Here is a 24,406-nt window from a genome sequence, read left to right on the forward strand (position 1 = left end):
TATATAGCAAAATTACCACTTAAACGCTAGCATATAGAAGAATTATATTGCATAATGTGAAATTAAGCCCCAGTTCTTCATTGAGTCACAGAGATAAAGTGTATATATTCAAGGGCTTCTTTACTGAAGACATATTTAATAAAGATTTTCCTTAGGTGATGCAGGACAGTTGTTACGATGTAGCCTTCCACATAATAAAGCACGTCCAGCCTTACACAGGAGCACTTGGTAAAGTCTCCTAGCAGTATATAAGGAGAAAAACTCTACTGCCTGCAGTATAACTGGTTGCATTTTATTGTAATAATAGAGTCTTATCAAACATTCACCATGACTCATGTTTACCGAGTACAGTAAAGGACTACCTCCTCAGCTGCTATCTGGTAACTAGCTGTTTAAAACAATGCATTTTGCTTGTTATTTCAATGAACTAATAATTTGAGCATTGCCATGTATTACGTCTTACAATTGCAAGCAGTTGTCTGACCATGCCTGTGTCAAGAACATGTGATGGATCACAGCAAGGAGCCCCCACCTCACTCAAGTAAAATTCCCTCTCAAAACTGAGTATCATCTACAGGTAATGCACAGGAACACTCCCTTGCTGAGGAATCAATGGGTCTCCAAGGTGTCTTTTCCAGCAGCCTTGCAAGCTCTGTCCTGCAGACACAGTTTCTTTCCCCCACCTATTTAGAAGATCCCTGATGTTGTAATTTCAGAAGATTCCCAAAACAGCTGATCAGCTAGAGGCTTTGGATGAGTCTTTTGAGACAGATAATTTAATATTTTCAATTTTTTGTAGTTGTTCATTGACATTGATAATGCTTGTTATTAATACAGCTTTTTAGAGTTCTAATACAATGTTCATATCCCTTAGCTACTAAATGGTGTTTGGGTAAAATATCTCTGCTTACCAAGGCTGAGATAATTACAAAGACAGCTTCTAAATTACTTTTGTCAATTTGCCAGGAACAGATTTTTACTTAAATGATACACTTTACTGCTGTATACACATTACATTGAACAAGCTAATGAGGGTGGATTTGATATTTTGCTTCAGAAAATGATTTATCTCACAGCAGAGCTGGGTCTGGATTCTTTGAGGATTATAATTATGCTCCTCTCATAGTTTTGGTTTTGTTGGGGGTTTTTTTTCCCTTTTTAAGAGAAATACTGATAATGTTTGAGTTTAGGCATAAACGTATCAGCTATTTATCAATTTGAATATTAGTTTTCTCCCTCCTCTTTCTTCAAGAATAGACTTATTTATATTTTTCTATTACCAGATTTCATGCTCATTTGGCATTCGAGAGCAGTTAAAATATTTATCAGCCTGCCTGCTGCACAGACACACACACTTTGGTGCTTGTGAGTTTGTGGGTTTGACTGTGAATGTGAATAAGTGAAATCAGTTTTGCTTTAAAATAAAACCACCTTCCCATCCTTTAAAATCTTATATTGAGATTTTCTATAATGTTTCCGTATTAGTCCCTACATATCTGTCTACATGCCCATTTCTATAAAAATCAGTTTCTCTTGTCTTCCTCTGTTTCAGCCTCTCTTTGCCTACAGTTCCACACTGTTCTTTACTATACTGACTGTGTAGGGAAGCATGAGTCATTATGAGTCAGTCCTAGGTATCTGCATTTTGAATACTATAATAACTGGATCCCAAATGATAAGTGTGAATCTATTCCTAGATCAAAAAATCATCATTTCCCCTCTAAAAGATGTTTCATGATTTATAGGGTCACCACCCTAAAAGGTACAGGACTGTGATCGTCCTGCTATCAGATAAGCTCTTGAATTGCCACTCAGATTCAAATTTCAAAAGAAGTACAGAATCAATAAAGTAATTTTCAACCTTCCTATCATGTTAACTAATGTCTTTTTGAGATAACCTATCCAGATCAATCAGAAGAGAGAGAGAGATACATAGAAAGACTAAAAATGAAGGCACACAGATGTAGAACACTTTTCAGATATCAGGAACCTCAGTACTTCTCACTGGGTCAATAAAATCACTTTTGGCCCCTTAAGCAATGCTGAATGCCACTAGCTTATCAAAGCCAAAAATAACGCTATGGCAAGTAGAGAATTTGGCAGTATTACAAAGGGCAGGGGGAAATATATGGGAGGTAAGATAGTGTAGGTGTGAAGTTTGGCCAGATTTTGATAAATGCCTCTGAAGGCCCACCAAATTACACAAACTGAACATCCCTGCTCTGAACCCTACCCACCCTATAATTCCTTTAGAATTGTCAAACAACATGTAGCGGTATCTTTTGAAAATCTTGATACTTTTTGCACATTTCTGATTAATACAGGGAAACAAGATTTTCTGTAATAATGGATGCTGCAAATAATTCCTCTTTCTTTTGTTGCACATTGCCCAGCTCTCTATCTCACAATCATTCTGGTGCTGCTAACATGCAAACTAGGGCTACAGAAAAAAATCCAAAATAAATAGAAGTGCATTTGCTTTTTCTAGACTCTAAAGTCTTAGCCTTACTAAATACTGCACCTATGTGATCACAAAAGATCCTTAAAACTTAAGGAGCTCCTTAAAACCTTTAGTGTCCTGAATTTCCATAAATATAATGGATACTGTCAGACAGGTTTTGCTTACAAATGTCATCATCAAATGCAGAAAGAGTAGTTTACAGCAAATACCAAAGAACAAGACACAACAGAAATCAGAAAACACAGTCAAGGATTTAAAGCATTCACTCTGAAAAACTTTGTGTTTAGAACATTTAGGAATTAGCCACGCTAGTTTCTGAACTGAACTCTCTGCTATGCAGCAATAGCTAAGAACTAAACAGGTATTAAAACTACATCAAAAACTTAAGAGCAATGGTAAACAGCATGCCTGGTAGAAAGCTGGATATGGCTGCAGGGAAATAAACCCAAGCATAACCTGGATGCAATCCTGTCTTTTGTGAGTAAGCCCCTAAACTGTTGTGGGACCCTATTGGAGAAAGGAAGATCCCAGAGCACAAAAAAATGTCAAGTATTTCCATGTTAAACAGCTTGCAAGGTCATTCTACATTGTGACCTGAAAACTGAAATTATACACCTTTTTTTTTTTTTTTTTTTTAAATAACTTCTTAAACCCAAGAATGTAGTCTGTAAAATACCTCACTGAGTTTTTCTGATATGTAATATTTCCTCCAGGAAGATGAAAAGTAGGATTACTTTTAGTTAGTCTTTTCTTTCCTGTGAGATGACAAAACAGAAATCAGAACTTTGACAGTGTAAGATCAGGTAGGAAATTCCTTGGAAACCTCAGTGGGAGCAGAATTGTGTTCAAGACCTTCTGATTCCCAATCCAGAGTGAGGTGCAAGAGGCCATATAGCCATCACTCAGTAGAGTGATGTATAGAGCACTTTGAATAAGGACAAAAAAGGAATTAATCATGGGAAATACAAAAAAAAAAATGGAAATTCTAATTTTAATTGTTGTTAGCAAATCAAATTTTGACAGAAAATTTTTGGACAAAGCCAGTCACTGTCAGTTGCTGTTAACTCTTTTATAGGACAACTTTCTATTTTGACTATAATTTTCATGATTTTTGGTTTCTTTTCAAAGGATTTCTAGAATCCAGTCCTGAGTCACTCACTAAAAGCAGATATTTCCTCCTATATAATAATAGCAATGTTGGCTTCTTAATTGCATTTTCTCTCTAAATTGACATAATTTAAATAGTCAGGTTTATAACAGTCAGATCTGTCATAGATCATAATGGCATTACTGATTTAGTAGTATTAAAAAAAAAAAAAATACCCAAGGCTAAAATGTTTCTCCAAAGTACTCATTCCTGTTCCTCTGCTCTTCTTTATCTTCTCTGAAATGTCCGGTCCTTATATACCTACATCTGACATTGTCATTATTGTAGAACCAAGATTTAACATGAATAATGGAAAACTTCCCTTAAAAGTACTGTGTCTGTGTTACTTCTCCAGATCTGATTTCAGATAGTTAATTCTTCAAAAAGGTCTCTAGGGTCTGCAACATTTTTAATTATGTATCAATCCTAATTGCTTTATTTTTTGTTAATGAGTCAGTGGTAAATTATTGCATAGCAATTGCTTCATACATTCAAAAACTTTGTAGAAACATATTGACAGAATCTCAGTTGCTCTTAACTCATCCTTTTAGAAAAATCTCTTTTCCTCTCACATTTTCTTAAAACATGAGGGATCAGCTACTGCCAGGGACAACTTGTAGATGTGCAATCTATATAATCATTTCCTGCACTAATTGTATTCAGGTATGAGAAATCCGCAAACTATAGCACAACCCCCCTAAATTTCTTGCAAATACTGATAGTTCTATTGACTTTCTAAAGATAAATAGTAATATTTGACCCAAATTAATATTCTGCTTCATATATTCCTCATACACTAATACAAGACGACTGATTAATGATAGCTACTGCTTCAGAAGTTAAAACACGGCAGAAAAGGACCTAGGAAAGTATTATTGACTATATTTGTTTAGTAGTGTACTAGTTTCAAAGACGTATGGTTAGCTTTTGTGGGATATAGAAGCACTTCACAGGTCTCATATCTGGCCACATCCCTCATTCTACCTCAGCTCCATGACAGGAGAAGATACAGGTGCACATCACTCCTCACATTTCAGTGGTGAGGAAAGCTAAGCATCAGGTCTGAAAGTATGTCCAGCCTTTGCCAAGGCACTGCGTGCAGACCACAGTCCCCTTGGGTACCTATACCTATGTTCATCAGCAACGGCTTCAGGGTATATTAGGGATCAAACTGATGATTCAGAAGACTAGGGACAGGAGTCTAAGTCCTTGTATAGGTAGGTATGGTAGGAATTGGAACAGGAGAAGATAAAAAGTAGAAGAAAGTACGCGCATGCAAAGGGACAATTCAGAACATTTGAGACGTCTTAAGCGAGATTCTGTGAAAGTCATCTAAAAAGAAGAAACTGTCTTTACTATCTATTTTTATTTGAAGACTGCATATAATAGGTATGAACATAAGCAAGGAAATTGCAAGACTGAAGATAAACCAAGTTTGGATATTTGTTTTACCTTATGAAAATAAATAAATAAATGAAGAAAGGAATGAAGAAATTAAAGCAAATAAGTATGTTAGGTCAAATGCAATTACATATTAGATTTTTTTTTTTCACTTGCAGAAGCCAGACAATGCAATATCATAAAGAAAATTTAAAAGTTATTGCGACTTCTTTGCTATGCTACTATGGAAATAAAATACACCACAGTCTGATACTCTTTCTATTGAAGATGAACCCATCTTGGTATTTTATGACAAAACAGAATTTTCTTTTGTAAAGCAAATATTAAGAAATATGATACCCAAAGAAAAAAAATCTACAGTGAATTCTTATTTAATATACAATAACTTCACTGATTTGCAGTTATCAATCTTCTCCTAGTTAAACTGAGGGTGCTGCGTGGTCACTGTGGTAAAAAAGGAGACTAAATTCTATTAGTATGATACGTGAAAGTAGAAAAGAGTTTGGAGAAGAAAAAAGACTATTTCTTCTGAAAGTGTAAAATATGTCATTGCTATTTACTTCATCAAAAGCAATGTAAAATCTATTGGAAAAAAAAAGTTGGCCACACAAAAATAATTTTAAATAAATAAGGAGAAACAAACATTGTTTCCCAATTTTAGTTCTTTCTGTCAAATTTCACTTGAACTTTAGTTAATGCAAATCTGGGGTTTGTATGTTTGCTATATTTTAAAATTAAACTCACACTTCCAACTTTCCCCAGGCAAGGAACCTATATTTAGAATGATCTTTTTTATCAGAGTGTCAGGGAAAACATGAAATCCTAGGTTTGGAGAATTCTCTTCAGCACTTTTAGTTGGAGAGTTTATTTTAACATATTCCAGATACTTTCTCTGAATTCTCTTCGGCATTTTTTAACTGCCAGAGTATATTAGAAATAGATAACATCACAGAGTAATAGTACAAGATCTACAATTTAATTTTGAGAAGGATGTGACAGGCTTGTCTTGTTTCAGATGTTTATTTCAACAGTTCTGCATCATATTACTTTGTATTCACCACAGGGAATTAAAAAATTCCATATTGTGAAAATGACAAAATAATATATACCAGAATGAAAAATAAAAATTACATAGCAAACAGGAAGTGGTATCATTCTTAGGAAACAGTAGCACTGGAGAAATCTTACAGTGAAACAATGGGATATCTCTGATTAAGAGAGAGCTCAACATGAACATATCTCAAAGAATTTGTGGAATCTCTGATTTAAACTAGTGATAAAGATGTAGATACTACATACATTTATAGTAAAGCACATCAACTCCTGGCTACAGGGAATCTTGAAAAAAAATATTCCTGTAAAACCAAATATTCTATTTAGCAATTACATATAGTTCAGTTTCCAAAGATGTTCAACAACCATAGATTTTGCTATTTCCATGGAAATTGTAGTTGTTCAAAAATTGGAAAATGCTATGTGTGAAAGCTAAGAAAATGGACATCAATGGACCGTATTACAATGAAAGTAAGAGACATTAGGGAAAGGAGAAAAAATTAAAAAAAAAAAAATCTAATTGAGCCATTTACTGAGAAAATGAATCATAACACATTAAAAAGTCTTTGACATACTTTCTGTCAAAATTTAAAATTATTCTTTCTGTTCATTTCACCAGATTTTTATATCAAGAGAAAACCAAAAAGATGGACTGCTTTAGATTCAAGACCTTGCTTTAATCTAAAGTTAAACTACTCAATATTCAAACAATAGATAAAAGAAACATAAATGTTACCTGAATTTTCTTGTACATGGCAAAAGCACTGAAAAGTTCTGAAAATAAACTGATTCATCATTCTTCAAATCTGAGTCATAATGGTATTTCTCAAGATCATCAAAGCATATCAGAAGCATTTGCTAGCCTCATCCATATGAACCACAAATTGTTTAAAACCTTTTTAACAGGTATCAGTCCTGTACTTGGATTTAATCTTAAAATGAGGTAACTTCAGACAAGAAATCACACTTTAAAAAAACACACTGAAGAACTGTAGCTCATTCTGGAAACATACACCTTCTTCTTTGAGCAACCTTTCTCCACTGAAATTATTACTTTAGAGAGTACCTATAAAAACTGATTCTTACCTTATCAGCAAAACATTTATTTTCCAATAGTTTGAAAAGAAAATTGTTCTGCAGATTGAAACTTTAGATTATCTCTTAGACTAGTAGTGGTTATAAAGTTATACCTAACAACATACTGCACTTGTCTTCTTGAGTCTTTTAAACAAGCTGTCTTCACTGAATCTTGACCATTGTAATTACAGGGGGAGTTTTGCCATATTTTCCTATCTGACAATTAAGTTTCTGAAAATCTGCATCCATAATCCATGGGCTGAATCACCTTCTCTAAATAGCTAATTTTCTGCATTGAGAAATTGAGCATTAACTGTTAAGGATCAAAAGACTAAAGAAGAAATAAAAAACAATCATGAAAAAAGGCAATGCAAAAAGAGCTCTCTTTGACCCTTTCAACTCATATGAAAGGGTTGTATATGTAATATATAAACATGTTCCATGTAAACAGGCATTCACAGTTTGATCTTTCCTGAGTAGTACTGAACAAATAGTCTAGAAAAGATAATTTTGCATGCATTTGTGATGGGCGTATGAGTCAGCCACAAGCTTGTGATGAACATATTCACCCTACCGCCTCTTTTTTCATGATATAACCTTGACAAAAGACAATAAAAGGTTTGTAAACTCTGCAATTAGGTTTTATCAAACCACAGAAAAAAACAGATATTGCAGAAAATAAATTTGTAGAGAAAAGAAGCTTAGATCTCCCAGATGAGACATTAAATAAAATACCTGAGAAGTAATTCTACCCTCTCCAACAGTTTGGAGGAGGAAATGTCCTCCCCTTGATTCTTACTTTCCATTCCAGGAACTTGCTTTGATTTACAGGGAAGAAAGTTTCCATGTCATCCCCTGAGAGTGCCAAAAAACAGACTTTCTCCTGTCTGTGACTTACTAGCTGAAAAACTACTCTACTCCTTTCAGGAATCTCCCAGCTATATCAATTTTGCAGGCTTTCTTCTTGTTGGCTTTTTCAGGTCTGTCTGTCTCACATTACACTCCAGAAGCTCTTCTGAGCTAAGTGTTGTGAGTTCTCAGGGAAGCAGAACTTTCCCCTGTATCAAAAATTACTCCTGTTCGAAGTGCATCAGTCACAGTAACACAACCAGGGAGCCTTCCTCTCTGCTACTTGGCTACATCCTTTTAACCAAAAAGCACGTATACAACAAACTGTGAATGAACAGGCTAGGCAGTCAGACCATCTGTTAGCATCACAGAATAATTGATAACATGCCAATTTTGCTTTTTCTAATTAAATATTTACATTTTAGGCTATTGAATGAGCAGAAATACTTCAAAATGTAACCTAAATGCTACTACCATTGTGATTCTGCTAAGTAGGAACACAGACCTTATGTACAATTCCATGTCATAGACTTGTCTATAAACTTAACTGAAGCATAAAAATGTAACAGATCAGTGCAATATTGGTATAATTATTTTAGACTGCAACATTGCTATAATTTTGGTTTTTTCCTTGATCAGGCCTTGATTTATTTTCATGGTCAACTCTTTCTCATACCATAGCATGCAGTTAGTTAATTAAAACTGAATCTATGAATCATGTTAACATTTACAAGCTCTGAAAGAGTCTTAAAAAGTTACCCATCACCAAAAATAATAGGGTTACTGATATACTGTCCCTTAAAAACTCAGGAATTGCTTAAAATTATGAAATTCCTATGATTGAAGCAGCTGCAACAAATGTGCGAATAACATAAATTTAGGTATTAATATTGGATTCTCAGTTTCTCAAAAAGCTCAGTAATGATCATAAAAAATCTGGAAACTGTTGTGAACCTAGGAGGTGATAAGAATTTAAATTCAGAAGGTTCTTGAGCTGTATCCAAATTAATAGAAGTCATTCTGGGAAGAAAATATTTTCTAATATATACAGACATTAGCAGTATAACAGTACAGTAAGACTGAAAAAATGTATTCATCTGATGATACATTTCTAACAAAGAGTTTAATAGCTTCTCTACTATGGATATCATTTTAAATGGAAACAATTTTTTCGTTCAGAACAAGTTCAAATACTATACAAAAATAATTTTTCCTGTTAAGGAAAAAAAAATAAACAACTTCAGGGAAAAAAACAGGTGCAGAACTCCTTTGCAATAGTCACAGTTGTAGATTATGCAAGGCTGAGACTAGACAAAAATGGCAATTGTACTATAAAATTTCCAAGTGAACTTAGTAGGTTAAACGAATTCACTAAGAGATCTGACATACTGTCATAGACTGAAAAACCTGACTGAGAAGAGATGGGTAAAATTCAGAGAAACAAGATACAACCCATTGTTCTTATTAAAAAAAAAAAAAGGCTAGAGTCTTTTTTGTTAAGTGTGAAAATGTTCCATGCCTATCATTATGAGCTGATACATAAATATATCCATTAATTTAAATAAGCAGCTTGGAAATTTGTTTTCTAGTGAAACTGTGTATGTTGGAATTTGATTAGAATATGAAATGCCTAAGAACTAACTGCTAAAGGTAGGTAACCCACACATAAAACCCCCAACAGTAGGCTTTGTTGAGTTGCTGCCATGGAGATAGACGCTTACTGACATGACCCTTCTTATTTGGGGACATTTTGCCTGAGAGAAACCTCACTGTACACATGCACATTTACGGCACAGAGAAGGTTCTGACTCTCCTCTGCCACAGAGTGCCCAAATAACTCAGTAAGGTTATCTGTGCCTGAACACCTAGCTGCAAGTTAGGTGGGCACTAAAAAACAGAATGCTCCCAAACTCCACGGTAGTTGTCTTTGCACTGGCACCTAATTTAGCACCTGCTTTCATACTTGTTATGAAAACACTGGACATTTTGGTAGGAATTTGGACAAAAGTAACTAAAAGGAAGATGGGATATCGATGTATTAGGTTACATAAAAAAAAAAAAAATGTTGCTTGATAAGGGAAGAAGTAATAAAGACTATGACAATTCTACACGTATAGTGTACACTACACAAACGATGTTCTATATGTACACGTAGGAGCAAGTAAACACTTGCGATAAGGTAATAAAATGATTTGTCTTTGGATTATGCTATAGTTCGTTGTGTGTCTTTTTTTCTTCTTAAACAGAGTATTAAATATCAAGATCTTTCTAGAAAAAAACAACTTCACACTCTCTTAAAATTGAATAATGACATTTTCTATTGTCAGAAAATGGATTCTATGATCAGGGATCTCGTATGCTGTTGATTCTGTTGCCCACAACTTTTCTGCTATTTACCAGAATCAGTTATTATTTTTAGGACATGCCTAAACTTGACAAAGGAAGCCTTTAGAGAAAGCTTTTTATTTAGCTAAGAAAGTCACCATTCTGCATGTGATGCCAGCTGATCATAATTTGTCATCACTTGCAAGGAAGTCAACACCTTTTTAAATAGTCTTTTTCTCTACTTAATGCCACTGTTTTATATCATTCTAAGAATATTCTGAGTCAAGGCAAACTACCACTTTTTGGAAAAAAAAATATTTTGAGAAAGCTGTCTATTAGCTAACAGTTAACACACAGAATGAATCTAAATCACATAGTCGGCTGATTCTCAAAGATCAACTCCTCCAAGCTCCAAAATTGTCTAGTCTGTCATGACAAAAATGGCAGGCAAGAAAAGGTGACAGGAGGTCTTTACAGGTGAACAAGGAGATCCTAACAAAAGTTAAACATAAATAGGAAACATACAACAAGTGAAAGTAGGGCCTGGTCACCAGAAGGAATACAAAGACACTGTCCGAACATGCAAGGGATGGTGTTAGGAAAGCCAAAGTCCACCTGGACTTGTGAATCCAATGAATCACATGCAGGGCAACAGGAAGGACTTCTACATATATATCATCAACAAAAGGAAGATGAGCAAAAATGTAGGCCCATTGCTGATCAGAGCAGGAGAACTGGTGACAAGGAACATGGGAGAGGCTGAGGTACCCAATGCCTTGTTCACTGTGGTCTTTACTGGTTAGACATGCCTTCAGTCACTAATGGCCAATAACAAGGTGAAATTTTTTTACCTTCTTCATTAATGACCTGGACAATGGGATAGAGTGTTCCTTCAACAAATTTGTAGATGTTACAAAACTGGGTGGAATGTCAAGGATGCATGAGATGGGTGTGCTGCCATCCAGAGGGACCTCTACAGGCTGGAGAAATGTGCAGACAGGAACCTCATGAAGTTCCACAAAGGGAAATGCCAAGTCTTGCACCTGGGGAGGAACAACATCAGGCACCAGTACACACTGGTGGCCAACTGGCTAAAAATCAGCTTTGCAGAGAAGGCCCTGGAGGTACTAGTGAACAAGCTGACCATGAGCCAGCAATGTGCCCTTGCAGCAAAGAAGTCCAAGAGCATACTGGGATCCATTATGCAGAGTAATTCCAGCAGGTTGAGGGAAGTGATCCTTCCCCTCTCCTCAGCCCTGATGAGACACACTTGGAATGCAGGTCCAGTTCTGGGTTCCCCAGTCCAAGAGAGACATGGACTTACTAGAGCAAGTCCAGCAACAGTCCACAAAGATGACTAAGGCCTTGAAGAATCTTTCATATGAAGAGAGTCGGAGAGCGCTGGGTCTGTTCAGCCTGGAGAAGAAAGGTCTGAGGAGGGATCTTATCTGTGTTCAAGGTGTAAAGAAGACAGAGCCAGACTCTTCTCAGTGTTACCTAGTGACTGGACAAGAGGCAATGGGCACAAGCTGAAATACAGGAAATTCTTCTTAAACATATTAAGGAACTTTTTCACTGTGAGGGTGATCAAACACAGGAGCAGATTTGCCATAGATTTTGTGGCATCCCCATCCCTAGATATGTTCAAAATCCAACTGGATACAGCCCTGCATAACCTACTCTAGCTGACCCTGCTTTGATCATGAGGGTTGGACCAGATGATCTGCAGAGGGCCTTGCCAACCTCAGTCATTCTGTAGTTCTGCGATATTCCTTCTTTGTGTATGTACTATTTCAAACCTCTATGCATGCTCAAACAATTTTATTACATAGACTCACAGGATCATAGATCAGTTTAGGTAGGAAGGATATCTTAAGGTCATTTGACTTAACCTCCCCTGTGAGAGCAGGGCCATGGTATTGCTAAACTAAAGTGATGCTGCCACCAATCCTTCAAAAAGGTCTGGAAGAAGACACAAGTAACCAGGATGCCCATATCCTTCATGTACCTTCTCGTGTCATTAATTAGAAGCTGCTGTTGTGAGACATTATGTGACTGATTCAGTTTCATACAAAAATATATGGACAAGTATGAAGTTTCAAAATGAGCAGCTTCCTAGATACAGATATTCTTAAAAATCAGAGCTGGTTCTTGCCTGTTGTGACTTTAGGTCATCCCAAATAAGTAAGACAATCTGTGGGCTGATAAAGAAAAAGATGCAAAATTTGCTTTAATCTATCTTCCTTCTTAAGTCATTGAATTATCAGAAATTGCTTAATTGAACAGATAGAAGAATCAAAATATATCTGAATATTAAAAAAAAAGTTTCTGAAATTATTTGCCTCTTGCAGAAACTCTCTCCTATAAAATATAGTGAGATATATCAAAAGCAGTGGGTATCAAGACGCTCAGTACTTTTTAACAATTTATTATATGAAATGTTTTTAAAACAAAGTTAGAGTTTTCATTTTTACATCTCAAATAAAGAATAAACTTCTATAATACACCTTTAAAAACACAACCTTGCCATGTATTGATAGTATTTAGTATTTTTTTCATATATTACTCTTTGATTGGCCATTATGAAGATCTGTGCTGTAGCAAGGCTAGAAGATTGCTGCATCTCAAAGCTCAGCATGAATTTCAATTTTAGATTATTTCATATACCTGTAGCTTAGTAAAGTAATTTTGCCAAAGATCACTTGAAATAACATGTATGATTTTCTCCTGGTTTATTTAGAGCATTGTTTTTCTCCCATTTATACAGACAGCCTAAAAAATAAATTGCTGTAAGACAAATGGAATACCTTTATCTTTTTTCTGTGTCATTCCTCTTGTTGTTCTTCTTTCTCTATAGTCCCCAGGGCTTTATGCCCCAGTGAGTGCCTGGGGCTGATAAGGAGGGGTTACTTTGAGTAAGCAAAACAATTAAGCCTCTAATCAAGTAATGAATTTCTGTCAATCACCTTTTCATACTGCAGGTGACACCTGCCTGACACTGTCAGTTCCAGCTGACATGGATTCCATCTTATACATAAATCTCTTGACTTAATGATCACATATGAAGCTATAAGATGAGTCCACCAACTCCTACATGTAAAAATACTTTTTCTGCCTAAGCTTGATCATTAACATACCTACGTTAATGACTTGGGAAGTGAAGTTCACATGTACTGTGCTAAAATATTACTATAAAACTGGATCCTAGGCTAGTGTGCTGTATTCTGATGGCTTTTGAGGAAAATAGCATCCGTTCAAGGTATTCCTTAGACCTGCTGTCAGTGAGACTAAGTATTCATCAGCTCCAAGATTTCTTTTGCTTAAACAATTCTACTGTGTTGTATCGAGAATATTTCTAGGAAAACACCCATCACGTGAAATAAATGTCTATTCTGTTTTCTGGCAAAAATTCTTTTCATATTTGCCTAAATGAGCAGCATGAATTTCATCATGGACAAAGTTTTGTTTGTTTTACATTTCTGACCTGCTAAATTATATTATGTCAAATTATGGCAAATTACAGGGCGTCACATCATGTCATATAGTTCACACTGTAAGTCAATTCAACTTGACACAATATGACAAAGTAATGCAATATATCAGTTCTATAACCACATTCTTTAAGTAATGAAGTAATATTTCAGCGTACAAACCAGAACACCTATTTAGTATTAAATATCCATCATCTGCTCCAAAGGCAGCATGTGGAGCAATTGGGTCAGGTATCTACAGGAAGAGAATATTTTTGTTGTCTTCTCTGTTAATTGATTAAACAGTACTATGCTAGCATTCTTTCCACATTATGAAAACTCATTTCATTAAAACACTCACTATACACGTCCACAGCCTGGGAACAGTACATATGTCAGCTGATAAATGCATGTGATACGAAAACATGCAACTTGGCTTTTAAGCAGCGCTGGTCTTCACTAAATCCATGAGTGAACCTACTGCTTCAGTAATCAAACTCCTATTGAATAAGAAGTATTCGTGCAAGATTGTGGTATGAACAGAGTGTTTCCAGGGCAACAAACTTGAAGTGAATTTTGTTCAATAAAAATATGCCAGTTGATTATACTAGTAATCTGTACAGTAAATCTGGCAGGAGTGACCAGAATACTAGTCCCTGTCTCCATACAGCAAATACAGCACTAAGCAGCACAAAGATGCAGGTCACATTTACACTGCCTCACCACTCATGTTCTAAGGATTCATGCGGAGAACAAGGGCCCAATAACAATGCTGCAGCATCAAGGAGGTGTACTAATAAATGCATGTCTACAGTGAGATTGCAATGCAGAACACACTGCTTAGCAGTAGCAATTTGAGCTGTGACGTGGAACTCCACAAAAATTTGAACAGTAATCTACTCAGCTTCTGGAGAGTGTCCACACTGATCTCCATGCTACTAAAATGAGATTGCTCCTGGTTACGCTATACTGCATTAAAAACTGAAGCGTGATGCCTCGCTGTTGTTTCTGCCAGCTAATCCTTGCATTCAACAGGGGAAACCCTTGCAAAGGTAACAGGGCTTTCAGTCAGTGCCCCTTTAAACATCTGCTATAGTGTGAGAAAAAGAATGGTGAATAGAGAGGCTAATTAAGCAGCCTAAGTTTCCAAAGCAATTATCCCATGAGCTTCTCCAATTAGATGCGAATGGAAAATATTTTAGAAAGGCACTTTTTCTTTGATATTTTCCAGTTTAGTTAGCCAGGTAGCCAGCTGTACATCCTTTTCTGCCATATCAATAAGAGGAGCAGTGTCAGGAAAGAATTTAGAGAGGGAGGAGGCTACTTAGCCCAGCATTTTTGACATAATGTCAGTTGTTGAGTTATGGACCAAGGAAGAAATGGGGGGAATATGGAGGAGAAGGGAAATCAGGCAGAGAAGTGTTACTTGAAATAGACCAGTTAGAATTTTATTAATTTTACACTAAAAGGGACAGATCTTTCTGTATTTAAGAATTTCTTTCATCCTGTCTTTTGCCAAAGAGGACTTCTATGGAAAAGGCAAGCATTGTTATCCAGAAAATTATATCTGGATCTTATTTCTGGCTCCCAAAAACTTACAGTGAAGCATATCATCACTTTAGAGAAAAATCATTATTCAGGTAGATAAGCATAATTTGTGTATTTACAAAATAGTCTATTTGTACTTTTTTTTAAACCATAGTAGAGATCTCTAAGAGGTGAAAGAAATTCTCTTTTAACAGTCCATTATACAAAACAGTTATATCTCTCAATCTAAGAATACTAATCAGAACACTGCTAAACAGTATTTTAATTGCTAAGTAGAGTGCCTTAGGTTCCTTAATGTTTATACGCAAACATTATAGAAGATAGAGGTTTCTGTAATTGTATATGTAAGAATGTTATGGATCTTCAAACTAATTTTCAAATGAAGTTAAAATGTTCCCTTTCAGTGTCAAAGTCTATTTCTTTTGTTTGTCACAAGATACTATTTTTCATTATCATTCATATCTACCTGTCTGTCTGTCTGTCTATCTATCTATCTATCTATCTGTCTATATCTACTCACAAACATACATACCAAAAACCTTGTCACCTATCATCAGAAGCAAGTCTACTTTGGTCACTTTTTTTTTTTCTTTTTAAATAATAATGGAGTATTAGATGAATTAAAAAGGCAGAGGACATGCACTAACAGTTTATAAAATGCACATTGTTTTTTGTTGTAGGTACTGAAAATAATACACTTGAAAATAAAACATGTCAAAGTACTGCACACATATTACCAATTCTGTATGGTAAATTTGCAATATGTTAGAAAAGTGAGACAGATTGTTTTGGATAAATAATTCAATCACTAAGAATAAAATTTCAGGTTGATAAGCTACTTCAGTTTGGCAAGATGAACGAATAAAGTTCAGAAATTACGCTTTTCTACTTTTTAGCCAAACAAATTTCCTTGATGATGTAGTGTTTTATATTGCAGCTAACTAAATCTAATTTAAAAAAAAATACACAACTAAAAACTAAAATACTTTTTAAGGCCTTCCAAAGTATTACATTGCTCTCTGTATGAGCTCTTGTACGTGTATTACTTGGGGAAGGCAAGTTTAATTTGAAGCTGAGAATTTTGACATGCAGTGTTGGCATTGAACCAAATATGTGTTTACTTACATACCTTGTATCTGTGGTTGGGAATGGATACTGCGTATCAACTGTGCATTCTTGAGATTCAGTTACACCATCTGACAATACTGAAAAATTTAAATCCTCACCACAGAACAGGTAAGGGACCTACAGGAAATCCCTACAGGAATCCCTGGCTATGGAACAAAGCTAATGTAAAGAAGATCTAGTGCTAGTGAATGTCTTGCACAAATCTTTTATTATAGGTAGGAGGGATACTCACAAGAAAAGATTAATTCCCTCAGTTAAAATACCCCTAAGGCTGTGAAGTTTCAAGCTATTAGAAATCAATAGTTTGTCCATATGTGTTGATACAAATACAGAATTTGAAAAGACATCCTGCAGATTTTATTCAGAAGAAAATTTAGATACATGCATGTAATTGTGGATTAAGAAGTTTTTGAGAACTTTGTTTTATCTTTCCTGGGAACTGAGTTTGCCTACTGCTTTATCAATACAGAATATTTTTTCACATTTATTTCTAGGAAAGAATTAATAGATCTCATCTGCATGTACTTAGAAGACTACCTTATTGCACACAGAGGCCAAGTATTTCCCCAACGTGACCTAGAAGTCTGCCATTCTCATGCCATAAGATATACTGTTTGCAGTGCTTTTATTTTGAATAAACGCATCGCATCCAGTAAGTGATCTTTATCATCTCAAAACATAAATGCTTGCTCTTTATGGTTCAACCCATACATCCTGGCAGTTTTCTCTACCAAGATCATTATGAAACAATGCACTATAGGGAATGTTGCTATGCATTCAACGTTTCTGCTCACATGTTTATCTGGATTTCTATCCATCTCTTCTTTTATACTCCCTCTTTCATTTCAGATGTGCAGAGATTCTTCTGGTATGGAATTTGAACTCTTTCTGTTAACGTGGTTTTCTACCAATATTTACACAAAATAAAAAACAAAATTTTTTTTTTACACAAAAAAAAAATATCATTGTTACTTTTACGTGGCCATACGGTAATTTCAAGTTCAAGTAAGAATTCAGCTTTTGTTCCTGCTATTTTGTTTCTTCTAATAATAGTAAACTGAATAAAGCAATGGACAGAATGATATGGATTTGTGTGTGATTACATTCCCTTGGTATCTTCATAGAAAATTATGATGTTTGAGGTATATGCTTTGTAACTGCTTTTGTGAGTAGTAAAGTCAAATGTGAAAGCCAGTGAAGGCAGAGTAATAGTATTAAAATATACAAAGACATCGTAACAACAAAATAAAATTGTATGCTATTTAAACATTTCTGGCAGTGGCCAATACAGAGATGTCTAGAGGAGATGAAACATTTGTTTTATACTAGCGTCCTTCAGCTTATCTACATATGTATTATCACTCAGAAGTATGTTGTGTTTTATGTTTGTCCTCAGGAGGCTGGATGCATCTATATAAGTGACATGAAATAGCATAAAATACCTCATACTAAATATTATGCTATTTCTGGCCACTACAGGAAAAATAGATTAATCTCATCAGTTCAAGCACCATTCATTGCAGATAGGTTTCAAATACACTAGCTGCCTGCAGCTAGTGCTACTATTAAGTGTGCAAGGAGTTACTATTTCTTGCTTTTTCCATCATGCCTAATTACAAAATGCCTAATTATGATTTTTTAAAAACTTTTCTAATAGGATTCAGACAGTATTATATTAAAAATAAATAAATAAATATTTTTAATATAATAACAATAATATAGTCTCATATATATATACATGCAAATACATATAGCCTTTTGTCTTCCGTGGTCTTGAAATGTGATTCACTTGGCTTAGGAAGCAACAGATGCTTTAAACTTTTTGCAAATATTCTGGCTCATACGTTTAATTTCACTTTCAGTACAGGCAACCTTTTATGAATAAGCTCTATTCAAATAATAAATCACTGTATTTTTTCCCCCTAAGTTATCATGGTAATTCTGTTCAGAAAAAAGGTAAACAAGCAGTTTTGGGGATGACCCATTTGCAGTCAGTGGCTCCTTATTTAATGCTGAGTTTCAACTACATATATTTACAATATATATGTATATCAGCTTTCTTTCTCATCCAGAAACCTGGAAAACTAAAATATCAAGTCTCCTTTGTCTAATACTCAAGACTTGTAAGCGCTAAAATTAAGGATCTAACCTAGTAAAATAATAACACATTTTCTTGGTAGTGGAGAAATAGGAGAATACATTAAATTTAAAATAACAGACTAACCTATCAGTCAAGACAGACTGACAGTTGCATACAGCGGTACCTTCAATCTTGCTTCCTCCTTTCCTTCAGTACATTCCATCTATAGTTTGCTTTTTAAGCGTGATAGAATCCAAAATGTTGACAGATTTGAGACACTTCATTCCATTTCCTATATTGGCTTCTGCTGTGATAATATGACTGCTTAGATCACTAGGTCTGCATCAGTTACTTAGTTCTCACTACCACCTTGAAGATAACTCAGAATCTTAAGGGGCAAATTGATTGTATGTAAACCCCTTGATATCACAACCACAGTGGAGGGATTCCTTATAGGAGTCTCTTACTCCTTCACTGTTCTTGAGTTTTGAATCACTTCCTTGCACAAGAATTCAGACTGCAGTCTTTCTTTGGATAACATCTCAAGTTAAATATATTTTGCATAGTTTTGTTCAGTATCCAAAAGTTAAAATCGCATTATGTTATCCTTCTTTCAGTTTAACCAAAGATGTTAAATGCAATAGCTTTCCCATTCATTTAACTCTTCTTTCTCACTAATAGGTGCAGTCATCAGATCTTTTCTGCATGTCTTCATCATAGAACAGAACAGAACAGGATAAGACAGGACAGGATAGGATAGGATAGCATAGCATAGCATAGCATAGCATAGAATATTGTAGTTGGAAGGGACCTACAATGACCATCTAGTCCAACTGCCTGACCAATTCTGGCCTGACCGAGTTAAAGCATGTTTTTAAGGGCATTGTCCAAATGCCTCTTAAACAATGACAGGCTTGGGGTGTTGACCGCCTCTCTAGGAAGCCTGTTCCAGTGTTTGACCATCCTCTCGATGAAGAAATGCTTCCTAATGTCCAGGCTAAACCTCCACTGGTGCAGCTTTGAACCATTCCCATGCATTCTGTCACTGGATACCAGGGAAAAGAGATCAGCACCTCCCTCTCCACTTCCCTTCCTCGGAAACCTGGAGAGAGCAATGAGGTCACCCTTCAGCCTCCTTTTCTCCAAACTAGACAAGCCCCAATTCCCTAGCCACTCCTCATAGGACATGCCTTTCAGCCCTTTCACCAGCTTTGCTGCCCTCCTCTGGATGCATTCAAGGACCCTCACATCCTTCTTAAATTGTGGGGCCCAGAACTGCACACAGTACTCAAGGTGAGGCCACAACAGTGCTGAATAAAGCAGGATAATCACCCCTTTTGACTGGCTGGTTATACTGTGTTTGATGCACCGCAGGATGCAGTTTGCCCTCTTGGCTGCCAGGGTACACTGCTGACTGATATTGAGCCTACTGTCAACCAGCACCCTCAGATCCCTTTCTGCATGATTGCTTTCCAGCCACTTCTCTCCCAGCCACTTCTCTTCCAATTTATACTAGTGCCTGGCATTACTTCGTCCCAGGTGCAGAATCCAGCATTTGGACTTGTTAAATTTCATCTCATTAATCATAGCCCGATGTTCCAATCTATCTAGATCCCTCTGGTAGAAAAGGACCAGGGGGTCTTGGTGGATACCAAGTTGATCAACAGCCAGTAATCTGCCTTTGCTGCAAAGCAGGTTCCCAGGTTGGATTAGGGAAAGCATTGCCAGCAGGTTGAGGGAGGTGATCCCTCCCCTCTACTCACCACCAGTCAGGCCACACCTGGAGTGTTTTGTCCATTTCTGGGCTCCTCAGTACCAGAGAGACATAGACATACTGGAGAGAGTCCAGTGAAGGTGATGAAGGGACTGGAACATCTGTCCTGTGAAGAAAGGCTAAGAGAACTGGGACTGTTCAGCCTAGACAAGAGAAGGCTCAGGGGGATCTTATAGAATCATAGAATGATAGAATCGTTAAGGTGGGAAAAGGCCCTTAAGATCATCATGTCCAACTATTAACCTAACACTACCAAGTCCACCACTATACCATGTCCTGAAGCACCACGTCTACCCGTCTTTTAATAACCTCCAAGGATGGAGACTCAACCACTTCCCTGGGCAGCCTGTTCCAATGCCTGACTACCCTTTTGGTGAAGAAGTTTTTCCTAATATCCAACCTAAACTTCCCCTGGCACAGCTTGAGGCCGTTTCCTCTTGTCCTATCACTTGTTACTTGGGAGAAGAGGCCGACCCCCACCTGGCTCCAACCTCCTTTCAGGCAGTTGTAGAGAGCAATAAGGTCTCCCCTCAGTCTTCTCTTCTCCAGAGTAACCAACCTCAGCTCCCTCAGCCACTCCTCGTAAGACTTGTTCTCTAGACCCTTCACCAACTTCATTGCCCTTCTTTGGACACAAAATAGCTGAAGGGAGGGTGCAAAGAAGATGAAGCTGGGCTCTTTTCAGTGTTGCCCAGTGATGGGATCAGAGGCAATGGGCACAAACTGAAACACAGGAGGTTCCCTCTGAACATCAGGAAACACTTTTATACTGTGAGGGTGGCTGAGCACCGTCCCAGGCTGCCCAGAGCGGTTGTGGAGTCTCCCTCCTTGGAGATATTCAAAAGCCAACAGGAGGTGGTGCTGGACGACCAGCTCTAGGTGGCCCTGTTTGAGCAGGGGTCTTGGACCAGATGACCTCCAGAAGTCCCTTCCCACCTCAACCATTTCGTTATTCTGTGATTCTATTTTACTGCATTAGATAGGAGTTCTCCTCAAGAATTATGCTTTGTCTGAATACATGGAAAAAAAGATGGTCCTGATCAAGCTGAAGATTAAGGTGCAGCAACACACACAGTAAAAACTTGGAAACACTTAAAGCATTTCCCATTTCAAGATTTACCCAGATAATTAGCATAATGTGCCTAGTCCCTTTAATTTTCAGCATTGCAATGGCAGCCAGAAACAAAGAAAGAAACAAACCAACCCCCAGATTTTGAAGGGGAGGGACACAGGACTGACAGACCCAAACTACAAAAAACAAGCAAAGAAACGAGACAAGTGGTCTGTGCAGTGGGTGAGGAATTGGCTGGCGGGCCGCACCTAAAGGGTGGTGGTAAATAGCTCTTTTTCAAACTGGCAACCCGTCACAAGTCGGGTCCCCCAGGGATCAATATTAGGCCCAATGTTATTCAATATCTTCGTAAGTGATCTGGATAACAGGATCAAGTGTAGCCTGACGAAGTTTGCAGATGACACCAAATTGAGTGGGGAAGTAGACACTCTTGGAAGGGAGAGCCACCCTGCAGGAAGATCTGGATAGGCTGGAAGAGTGGGCTAATGAACCTTATGAAGTTTAACAAGGACAAGTGTAAGGTCTTGCACCTGGGGAAATATAATCCAGGAGTGCAGCACAGGCTAGGATCCACTTGGCTAGAGAGCAGATCTGTGGAAAGGGACCTGGGGGTCCTAGTGGACAGAAAGGTCAATATGAGTGAACAGTGTGCTGCTGCGGCCAAGAAGGCCAATAGGATGCTGGGTTCCATCAAAAAGGGCATCACCAGCAGAGATAAAGAAGTCATTATCCCTCTCTACTCGGTGCTTGTCAGGCCACGCCTGGAATACTGTGTACAGTTCTGGTCCCCGTTATACAAAAAAGATGCGGACAGGCTGGAGGGAGTCCAGAGAAGGGCCACCAAGATGATCAAGGGTCTGGGAAGCCTGCCATATGGGGATAGGCTGAGAGAACTGGGCTTGTTCAGCCTTGGGAAAAGGAGGCTTAGAGGTGATCTCATCACCATGTACCAGTACTTCAAGGGGAGCTACAAAGAAGATGGAGACTCCCTTTATACAAGGAGTCACATGGTGAAGACTAGGGGTAGTGGGTACAAGTTACTCCCAGGGAGATTCCGATGGGACACGAGAGGAAAATTTTTCACAATGAGAACAGTCAGTCATTGGAATAATCTCCCCAGGGAAGTGGTTGACTCTGCTACGCTGAACATGTTTAAGAGCCAGCTGGCTATGGTGCTGGGCCATCTCGTTTAGACTGTGCAAATTCTTGCCTAGAAAGGTTGGACCAGATAATCCTTGAGGTCCCTTCCAACCTGGTGTTTGATTCTATGATTCTATGATTCTATGATTCTATGATTCTATGAAAAAGTTTTTGGAAAACAACTTGCATAAAGAAAAAAAACCAAAAGAAACTGTTAAAAATTCACTACTGACTACATAAGAATATTTTCACTTTTTTTTAAAACTGATCAGGTTTGGGCCTTATTTAACTAGATCTAATAAACTATACAGCTGGTTCTTAGAGATCCTTATTGTCTCACCACTTTGACTAGTGTTGCAGTGGGTGTTTTGACAGCAAGGTAAGCTTCAAAGCTTTAAGTGATTTCAGTCTCCATTTGGCTGCCAGGCTGCTTTTCCCCAAGGAAGCACACACCAGAGCAATAACACCTTCTCTGAAAGTGAGCAGAGAACTCGCTTTTCCTCCACTGACACTTTCTGACAGAAGGTAAGGGAGACGTATAAAAAGTGCAAGGCAGTTTTAAGGTGAGGTTAAATGTTATAGCTGTTGTAATCTAACAGTTCACTGCAGCAGAAAGGAGGAAACCCCTCCTTCCACCTCATTGCTCTAATAGCCTCAGTCTCCCTGGTCTTTTGCTGATGTGATTCAGGTCTCAGATTCATCAGGTCCTTAGCTGACATGATTCAAATTACTAAACTATTGGAAAACTATGCATTTTTTCTGCTGAGTTAGCTTTCCATCAGGCTTGTGCTTAGAGTGGCTCATAGAGGGGTTTGGCAAGCTCCAGAGTCAAAGCTGCTGAAAAGCCTCTCCAGAAGAGGGAAGGACATAGCATGACATAGAGTCATAGAATCATAGAATTGTTAAGGTGGTAAAAGACCCTTAAGATCATTGAGTCCAACCGTTAACCTATCACTACCAAGTCCACCACTATACCATGTCTTCATGCACCACGTCTACCCGTCTTTTAAATACCTCCAGGGATGGAGACTCAACCACTTCCCTGGGCAGCCTGTTCCAATGCCTGACTACCCTTTTGGTGAAGAAGTTTTTCCTAATATCCAACCTAAACTTCCCCTGGCGCAGCTTGAGGCTGTTTCCTCTTGTCCTATCGCTTGTTGCTAGGGAGAAGAGGCCGACCCCCACCTGGCTCCAACCTCCTTTTGGGTAGTTGTAGAAAGCAATAAGGTCTCCCCTCAGTCTCCTCTTCTCCAGAGTAACCAACCTCAGCTCCCTCAGCCGCTCCTCGTAAGACTTGTTCTCTAGACCCTTCACCAACTTCGTTGCCCTCCTCTGGACACGCTCCAGCACCTCAATGTCCTCCTTGTAGGGAGAGGCCCAAAACTGAACACAGTACTCGAGGTCTCTTCAGTGTTGGCAAGATGCTAAAGTGGCTCAGCTGTTGCATGATACTCATGCACGCCCTCACTTCCTACAAGGAACAACAGTAAAACATTTTATAAGATGCTTAACATGGATTACAGCAACAAGGAGAATATCAGCTTGTACATAGGAGGGAGTGGACGAGGACTGAATCAACTGCTGAGCAAGGAAGGTCAGATAGAGGAGTGACACTTCAGTTGTTTCAAAGTGCTAAAAATCATCCCTAAATTTCAGAGACCGCTACATTAATTGAAACAGATCTATAAATGCTCTTGGGAATACAGAACACAGAAAACAGATAAAAATATTTTTCTTAGAGTATTTAAATATTTTGTGAGTCTGACGTGGTTTTTTTATCTGTTCAGGTTGGCAATGTCTGTTTTCTTCATGACTTCACAAGCAGAGGATAGATAAAATAGGTTATTAACCGCTTTTACTCCTATCCTTTATACAAACAAA

At 37.4% G+C, this 24,406-nt stretch overlaps 1 protein-coding gene across 2 annotated transcripts in view; it reads right to left on the reverse strand.

The window, feature by feature from the left end:
- Window positions 1-24,406, reverse strand: part of MGAT4C (MGAT4 family member C) — a 452,908-nt gene that overhangs the window by 422,974 nt on the left and 5,528 nt on the right. The window lies entirely within an intron of this gene.

The sequence above is a fragment of the Nipponia nippon genome, unplaced genomic scaffold, assembly GCF_047370975.1.
Source record: "Nipponia nippon isolate SJK-2023a ecotype South Korea unplaced genomic scaffold, ASM4737097v1 scaffold_3, whole genome shotgun sequence".
In the NCBI taxonomy this organism is placed as follows: Eukaryota; Metazoa; Chordata; class Aves; order Pelecaniformes; family Threskiornithidae; genus Nipponia; species Nipponia nippon.